Below are 5,443 nucleotides of genomic sequence, written 5' to 3' on the forward strand. Positions count from 1 at the left end.
AGGCTGTCATGGACCCACCCTTTGGTGGTGCATTTGGTGGTGCACCCTCACGCACGTCTGGGTTCATAGTACTGCTGCACTGAAAAGTAAAGCTAGAAGAGGAAAGAACTGTGACATCTCTGGAACGGTCATAAGACATCTGGAATTAAAATATGCAAATGAGGGGATTTTGAAAAAATAGGTGCAGTAAAGTTGGGTTGTGAGGGACCCAACCCTCTTCCACCGCATGCAAGAGCTGAGGGGTTGGAGGCTTTGGATGTGCCTTAAAGTTAAAGCTCTGCTTTAAAGCAGCCAACCTTATCCAAGAAGGCTTTCCCAATCTAACTCAGAACTTGTTATTGGATCCCAAATCTCGCAGGAAGACTCCTCAATACAGTACAAGAGCACATTCTCTTGGGATGTCCCCCGTATCCCACAAAAAGGCCCAGTGATGTCACCCTCTTCTAGATGAGCAAACTTGGATGTAAACTGAGCATTTTTTTTTACATTTGTCTTCCAATGTTTATTATTTCATTGAGTTTACTGAACATTTTTTTATTTGGAGAGGCATGATGGGGATGAGGGGTGAGACCTGCGGGATAAATGGACTTTGATATACTGTATTAGGCATTCTCCCCTTTAACTTTGCTGCATACTTGTTCCATGGCGACATCGAAAGTGTAAAACATCGAAACCGCTGAGCTTACAGTATGTAACATCTGAAGAGAAAGCTATTATATTAGTCTAGTAGAGTCTGTATAAGCTAAAAGTAGACTAGAATGTATTCTGGATAGACCGGTTGTACCTGTGCTCAGGATCCAGAATGTCTTGCTGTCAGTGTACAGTTTCTGTAACGTCATAATAAAGTCTTCATGGACACTTTGTAAATGCTTACTTTTCAGCAGGGAGGGTGTTATGTGATTTTAGTGAGTGCCCAGCTCTGCTGGCAATCTGCCTGATCTGCTGGATCGATACAATCTACTGATTTACAGATTTATGAAGCATACAAATTGTTATTATGTTTAAAGAGGATAAAAAAGATACAAGTTAATGCAAATCTGTACACTTTAATACATCATCATCAAATGTATATATCATAAATGCAAAGACTCTAAGTACCTACTTGTCACCTGATCAGCCTCTTATAGCAGAGCTCAAAGAGGTGGAGGGAGAAGAAGCACAAGGAGCCAACCAGCATGCTGCTTTCCCTTTTATTTTCCATTCACAGGCTGGGGGTATGAAGGAGACCTGTAAGTGTTACTGAACTGCCTCAGAGACAAATTAGATCTACTGCCGTGCCAGCTATCAGGATTATTGTTTGTTTTTGCTGACTGGCCAATATCCTCCACTCACTTGTCTATTTCAAAGAAACCACATCACCTGCTCCTCCTAAGCTCCTCCTTCAATGAAATAACCCACCTGAGCTCCTCCTTCAAAGAAGTCACATAACCCACCTGAGCTCCTCCTTCAAATAAATAACATCACAAGCATTAGCTCCTCCTTCAAAGTCACATCACCTGCTTGAGCTCCTTCTGAGCTCCTCTTTCGAGAAAATAACATCACCAGCATTAGCTCCTCCTTCAAAGAAGTCACATCACCCGTCTGAGCTCCTCATGAGCTCTTCCTTCAGAGAAGTCACCCACCTCAGTGTCGCCTGAACTCCTCCTTCAAAGAAAGTACATCACCCACCTCGTCTGCTTCTGAGATCTTCCTTCAAAGAAGACACATCACCCGCCAGCTCCTCCTGAGCTCCTCCTTCAATGAAGTCAAAGAAACCACCTGAGCTCCTCCTTCAAAGAAGTCACATCACCTTCCTGAGCTCCTCATTCAAAGATGTCACATCACTCACCTGAGCTCCTCTTGAGCTCCTCCTTCAAAGAAGTCACAATAGGCACTTGGGACCCTCTTGAGCACCTCTTTCAAAGAAGTTACATCACTCACCTGAGCTCCTCCTTCAAAGAAGTTACATCACCCACCTGAGCTCTTCCTTCAGGGAAGTCACATCACCCGCCTGAGCTCATCCTGAGCTACTCCTTCAAAGAAGTTACATCACCCGCCTGAGCTCATCCTGAGCTACTCCTTCAAAGAAGTTACATCAACCACCTGAGCTCCTCCTGCAGAGAAGTCACATCACCGGCATGAGCTCATTCTGAGCTACTCCTTCAAAGAAGTTACATCATCCACCTGAGCTCATCCTTCAAATAAGTCATCCCAGATAGCAAGCAATTGAGCTGCGGTTTTGAAAATTACTTGCTACACTATTGCTAGACTTGCCGAGCTTCACAATTGTATTGCACAATTACAGCAAGTCTGCGGATCAGCGTGCTTTGCAAAAGTGCTGTACACTTGCAGAGCTCTTGCTAAGACCTGCAGAGCTCTTGCTGTAGACTTGCCAAGCAAATTTGCTACAAATTCAAAAAGTGTCACCTAGAACTTGTGCTGCCAGTGTTCTGCAAGTCTACAACTTGCCAGGAATGTGTGCAGCAAGTTAACAAGAATTACAATTTAACCCTGCCACAAGTTTGTGGCAGGTTATCCTTGCTATTTGGGACATCATCTGTCTGAGCTCCTCCTGTGGAGGAGGAGCTCAGGTGGGTGATGTGACTTATTTCAAATAAACAGTTGAATGAAGGATATCAAGGTGCAGTGTATGTGTTAGGTTTGTGGTGTGGGCCTGAGATGACGAGGAGGACCTCCCTTGCAACCCCGTCTGATGACCACTGGGGTTGAGAACAGTAGGTTTCCGGCAGGGGATGCACGAGTGCCGGATGCGGAACTGTAGGTCACGAGGTCTACTTGGTGACCTAGTAGAATAGCCGCCGTGCTTAAAGGGTATAGGCAGAAGGGAGCGTGAGAGACTAGCCGGGTCAGTAGCGTGCAGGCAATACGGTACAAGGGGTTAAACCTGAGAGAAATCCAGAGACAAGCCGGGTCGGTAACAAGTGAGCAGCAGAGTACAAGGATAAAGCCAGAGAGAGGTCCAGAGACAAGCCGGGTCGGTAACAAGTAAGCCAAGGGAACAAGAACCACAATGGGCAAGGAACAGGAGCAAGGCAGGGCAAATGACCTGGGAGCAAGAACAAGCACAGCACGAACATCCAGTGCTGGCTGAAGATCACCCAGCACTGAATGAGCGTCCTGCAGCGCCTTATATAGGCCGAGGATGAGCTACTGCGCATGCGCCGGCGCGATTACGTCACCGCGCCGCACCGACGTGTTGACGTCATGCCGCGCGGGGACGCAACCCGCCGGGCCTTCTGCCGTCTGCGCGGCTGGGACGTGCTGCTGGATAACCTCTCCGTCTTTGTCCCCGCAGAGGGACACGGCATCTCCCGTGAACAGGTACCTGACAGTATGTATTTGTTTAGGCATTTTGTTTGGTGAAGACAAATCTATGTGGAGCCGGCACTTGAAGATGGAGAGAGGATATTGCAGAAGCCTAGAGCTGTGCATTATGAAATCATCTGAAGTAATCTCTCCAACTGAATGGAAGTTTCATCTTAGAGAGTTGTCACAGAAGCAGATGTCATCATTTCCCTTGTTCTGGTGACACCTCATATGTTTTGAACTCAGTTTCTGTCTTTTTGACATTGGTCACCAGGAAAAAGTGAGGGACAAATCTTCCCAGCTGGGACCTTTCCTACTCTATCCAAAACTAAAAAAAATGCCTTTACATATGCTTGAATTGGCTTATACGTGGAAGCTATGGGGCACAATTTCACGCCCACCTGTCTACAGAGTACGCCCTTGACTCAATAAAGAAGCCTACTACATTGCATACGGTATACAGTATGTAGATGTAACAGCTGAACAAGATACAACTATTTTTTGGTTCTCCCCGGCAAATGAGAATGGGGTAGAGAGACCAAAATTTTAGAAATGCTACTGGTAGGAATACTCTGTATGCCATAGCTAGAAGTAGTTTAAGGACAGACTCCTAACCAGTCGGATAACAGATGTAGAAAAGGAGGACAAAGGACCACAAGAGAGTACTATCTGCTTGTAGCAGTATAAAAACAGGTTTAGGAGTAAAAATATGCATACTGTTTACATGTACTCACACCCATATGGTCGCAAGACACTATCAGGGTCTATCAACCTTGTGTGAGCCTGTGGAGAATATGACTGTCTCCACGCGGATGATATTTGCAGAGGTCACACTCAATGGTGGTCATGGATATCTGGATGATCCTACACAAAGTAGTGGTTCACTTCCGACAATAAATGGTACAGAAGATGGGGTCTAAGAAGGAGGAAAGAGGTGCCACTATTGTAGGAAAGTTCTTCGGAAGCTGAGCTTCACACAGTTATGATTTAATTTCAACATAAAATACTATAGATTATTATGGAAATAAATCATAACTGTATGAAGGTCAGCCTGTAAGGCACTTTCTTCCAACAGGGGCACCTCTGTTTACATCCTTCCCGGTTCCTTTTTCTTTGACCCCCATCCTTGATACCAATATCTAGTAGTAGTTAGTTATATTTAGCTAGGCTTGTTGTGTAAAGTTGAAAACATTTCTCGGCTTATCGGAGCAGCTATTTGAGTTGTAATGAGAGTCAAGAACATATTATATTTATAGCCACATGGGTAACTCAGTCATCCTAGTGCAATCACCATGGAATGTGTCAAGGCACATATTGATTGTCCAAGAATATGATGGGGAGTATAAAAGTATGTGAATCCACAATGTTCTAATGATAAAATCCTATGGTGCTATGACATTTGGGACAGGTGTTAATTATTCAAGTTACATGACAAAAAAGTCTGTAATGTTGTTAAATCTCTGGTGTAGAGGTGTTAGAATGGCATCATGTGGGTGGCAGATGGTATCAGATATCCTCACCCCTGCTTTGGGATGTATGTTCCTGTTTGATGTAGGTGGCCTCTTTCATGCCACTTGTTGTGAACCAGTTGTCTTTTCTTTCCAAAATGATCAACATCTTCCTTGACACATTACACAGTGATTAGATTAAGGCAACTGAGCTACCTGTGTGGCAGTACATGATGGGGTATATATTTCTGGCCCTCATTAGAACCAAAGAAGCTGCTTGGTTAGGTTGCAAAATGTCTTCAACTGTGACCAACTACTATTAGCTATGCCATTACATGCATAAATGAGAACCTTCACACACTCCCTATGCAATTCTAATATGGAATGTCCAAATGGAAAACTTTACGAGCCATCTTACCTAAGGCCTGAATATAAAAATAAAAAGGGAAACAAAAGCAAGGGCTTGACGTCCCTAAGGGCTTTGAAAAATATATTCATAAACACCATATGGTGTAACAATTATCATCATGCAGCCAAGTGTAAGAGCTGCTAGTGAACAGAATGTGAAGTGAACCTGTACTTTGCCCATACTGGACTTATACTAACCTTAAAAAAGTAATTAAATAAATCCAATACATTTAAAATAATAAAATATACATATACATATAATTGTATATACAATACAATTA

The sequence above is a fragment of the Nanorana parkeri genome, unplaced genomic scaffold, assembly GCF_000935625.1.
Source record: "Nanorana parkeri isolate BGI_ZX_2015 unplaced genomic scaffold, ASM93562v1 scaffold155, whole genome shotgun sequence".
Lineage (NCBI taxonomy): Eukaryota > Metazoa > Chordata > Amphibia > Anura > Dicroglossidae > Nanorana > Nanorana parkeri.